Genomic DNA, 3952 nt, shown 5'->3' on the forward strand with positions numbered 1-3952 from the left:
TAGCAAAACCGCCCGATTAGCACTTTTCTCCGGACCCCTCTGTACGCGGTAAGCGCCGCACGGCACGAACAGCTTCCTCGTGTGCGAACTTCAAAAACCGGTGCTTTCCGTGCACGCCTGGACGCTCGCGGCCCCCGCGACAACCTCGAGCTCTCTACAAACGCGCCTCTGGCTTTGCGGGGCGGTCTCCACGCAGCTTTTCGCGGGTGTGGCGGGGAGCGAACCCCCAATGTCAGTGCCCCGCGGACATCCAGGAGCGGGCAAGCACCCTCGTGACAACGACCGACACAGAAACGCCTCTGTGTTCGCAGCCGGGCTTCGAAAGTTCGATCCCGTAAGTAATTCATGCTGCGGGAGAGTGAGAAACGCGTTGGGCGCGCTGGCGAACGGCGAGGGCGTCGGCGTCAGGTCCAGCACCAGGTGTCAGCCTCGCGGCCCCTTCCCCTCCCCGACAGAAGTGCGGGAGCTCACCCCGCCTCCCGTCTCCCCTCTGTGTCCTCCGCACAGGAAGGACCCTCTCGGGAGACCCAGGAAGGGACGAGGGGCGCTCCGAGAGGCGGCCGGTCTCCCGGGCACCCCTCACCTCCCCAGAGGCCGTGCGTCTGGGTACTTGCGTCTCGTGGGTTTGCTTTGCCTCTCGGCCTTTTCCTAAGCGCCGGCGACACCGGGCCGCAGAGCGCGTTTCTGCGTGAGACTCGTGAGACCCGTCTGAACGTCCTCTCTGCCCGCGGGCCTCAGCAAGCCGCGCCGAGCCATCTCCTCCGACGGGAATGGCGCTTCCAAGCTCCCAGCGGTGGCAGCAACGCCTGAACGAGAGCGTTTACCTACGAATAGGAAGGCGCTTCGCACAGACGCCCGGGGCCGAGTCACAGCCAGGGAGGGCGTGAGAGGCGGCACCCGGTAGGTAGCTGGCAGGTGGACGATAGGCAGATGGAGAGATAATTGACAGGCGAGTAGATAGGTGGGCGACAGATGCGCAGGGGGAGGGCGGATAATGGAGACGGGGGGAAACGGGGACAGACGGACACCGGGGCCCCCGGGCGCCCGAGCCAGAGACGCGGCTCCGTTTCACGGCCGGGCAGGAGCGCGGGAGCCGGAGCGCCTTCCGTCCAGGCCCAGGGGGGCCGCACGTCAACAGCACCGACAACGGCGAAGCTGCCAGAACTGGAGAAAGTTCTGAAATGTTGGGAAACGTCGGGAGGGCGTAGGGTGACAGGAACCCGCGGGCACCGCGGCTGAGCATCCAGCGGACCCGCTGTGAAACGGTAGGCCGTGAGGACCGGGCGAGGTGGCCCGGCGCACGCCCCGCAGCCACGCCGGGCGGCCACCCCACCGCGGGCGCGCTCGCCTCCCGACACGCGCCCACGACGCGCTGACGCGTCCTCATCGGAAGGGGGATAAATAGCGACACTGTGCGTTGTCCACACACGATGGGACCCTGCGGTCAAAGGCTGCCGAGCAAAACAAGCCCCGTCACAACCGCGGTCGGCGTGCGGAGACGACCCCGCATCGCCCCGCCGAGAGGGAGAGGGAGAGAGAGGGAGAGAGAGACAGAGAGAGAGAGAGAGAGAGAGATGGGAAGAGAGCGGGCGGAGACGGTTCTGCTGGTTTTTGCCCAGATCTCACGTCCACAGTCAATCTGGTTGCAGCTGACATAAGAGCGCAGTTTTGACGCAAACGGTGACTAATACGTATTTTTATTTTAGCGAATACGATCGAATGGAGACGATGGCGGCTCACGCAGTCGCCCCCCGCGACCGAGCGCCGCCTGTGTGGCGGCGGCAGCTCTCCGCGCCCCGGGGGGACGCGGCCCCCCTTTCCGTGTTTTTCACCACGTGATGCGACGACACGTTCTCCATTTCATCTTCGTCGCTGACATTTTCCTGCTACTTCCCCAGTTCCGGCGAAGCCACAAAACGAGTAAAGCCCCGAGCGCAGTGTCTGCAGGTTCCTGCGCTGTCTGCGCGGCCACCGTGGCCGCCGTCAGGCGTCGGCGTGACACCGCCGAGCGCAGGGCGGAGAGACCGCGCGGCGACTCACGCAGCCCCGCCTGAGACTCCGCCGCCACCCGCCGTCCCTAGGGCACAGGTGGCCGTGAGCCGATCAGGAGGGGAGCCCGTCTGAGCACTTACCACACTCGTCTATATTGTACCTTCATGCGACATACTTTTTAATAATGACTATGCCAAACAACTGGTTCGCAAAACTCCTGAAAACGTCACAAGCGGGCGGCTGAGCCGAACTGGGTTCAGCCACCGCGGGTCTCGCCTCAGGAAGCCCGAGTCCCCTGGGCAGAGATGGGCGCAGACGATGAGCGCTTGGCTTGGAGTGTTTGTGTTTTAAGACACGATTGAAGGAGAGGAACAGCGCGGGGCCAGTGTTTAACCTGCTTCTAAGAAAGTGGGGTCTCAGCTCCGAGACAAGCTGCAGGAAGACCGTTGCCATGGAGAATAGTAAGGGAAAAACTCTCGAGTATGTTTGGGGGACTTGAGGAACCAGAGCAACGGTGGCGTGGCTGCAGCCTGGGGAGCCAGGAGGATGCGGCAGGGGGCAGGGGCCGGAGGGAGGCCGGGGCCGGGCCGGGCCCTGGACGGAAGACGTCCGGCCTGGCACCGGCTGACCGTGGCGCCCGGCGCCCCGAGCCTGGGCTGCCGCTCGCTGCCTCCACGTGCGGTTGCCCAGCTGTTCATCCCCGCGACCTTACGAGATCGTGGTGCCGTCCACCGGGCGACGCAGTGGAAACGCTCAAGCCCCAGAACGCCGACCTTTCCCCACGAAGTTTCGTCCCCCTGGCGGAGTCGGTCTGCGAAGCCGGGCGACTCGCGGTGCCCGCTTGCTGGTGGCCCGTCCGCTTCGCTGAGTCACGCGTGGGGGTGACACTTCCAAGGGCCGTGAGAAACTGCGGGAGAGGTCAGAGCGGAAGGCCCCCCGCTCCCTGTGTTTACGGAAGGGGACCTGACGTGGAGGGGGCGCCGGGCGGGGCGCGGGAAGACCTCGACAGGCGGGCGCCTTTGACCAGGTGCTGAGCTTCCCTTTTTGGAAGGTTAAACCAAATGCGAAGGATCAGGAGGGAGGGAGGGTCAAAGGAAAAGTCTGCGTGGTTCGTTTAGGATGGTGGCTATAAAAAATAATAAAAAAAGATGAACTCCAAAATGTATACTGTCTCAAACACACGGGTTTTATGCTCCATGGCTACTTCTTCCCATTTGCATTTACCAAACCAAAGTCTCATGTGACGGCCCGGGTCACAAGCAGGAAAGGAGGCCAGGAAAAGCGAGTGCTCACTGAGATGGGACGTGTGACCAGAAACTATCCAAACCGTGAGGACTGTCCGATCAGACCAGCGTCCAGAACACCGACTTTGAGGTCAAGTCCGTGGGCGCCGGAGGAAAGGGGCAGGACGCTCCGTCCCAGGAGGCATGTGTGAACAGTGGCCTCGGGGACAGACGGGGGGAAGGGGACATGTGCACAGCGCATTGAGGAGGGCGGCCGGGCAGGGACCGTGGAGGGTGGACGGGCTCGGACAGAGGGCATGCGTTCGGGGGGCTGTGAGTCGAGCACCTCAGTAGTAGGGCAGGAAGCGGGTCCGTTTGGGCGGCGCAGGTTGGACGTGGGGTGTTTGGCGCATCCGGGCGCTGCGGCTCGTCTGCGGACTCGGGGCTGGAAATACGGGTTCCATAGCCAGCCATCCGGGGGGCTACGGGAGGGCTCAGTTCACCCCTAAATGACCACGCAGCAAGATTGAGCAAATAGAAATACCCAGTATCCGGTGAAATAAAAAGTTCAGATAAAAATGTATATATATATTTTTAATATCCGCATGTCCCACGAAACGTTTGTAAAATACTGTGCTGCAAATGTATCTGGCTTTTACCCGAAGTTCCCGCGTCGCTGGGCGCCTTCGTCTGAGCCGGTCGCCCCGTCAGACGGGAGAAGAGCCTCGAAAAGACCC

The sequence above is a fragment of the Rousettus aegyptiacus genome, unplaced genomic scaffold (genome assembly GCF_014176215.1).
Source record: "Rousettus aegyptiacus isolate mRouAeg1 unplaced genomic scaffold, mRouAeg1.p scaffold_m13_p_11, whole genome shotgun sequence".
NCBI classification, from domain to species: Eukaryota; Metazoa; Chordata; class Mammalia; order Chiroptera; family Pteropodidae; genus Rousettus; species Rousettus aegyptiacus.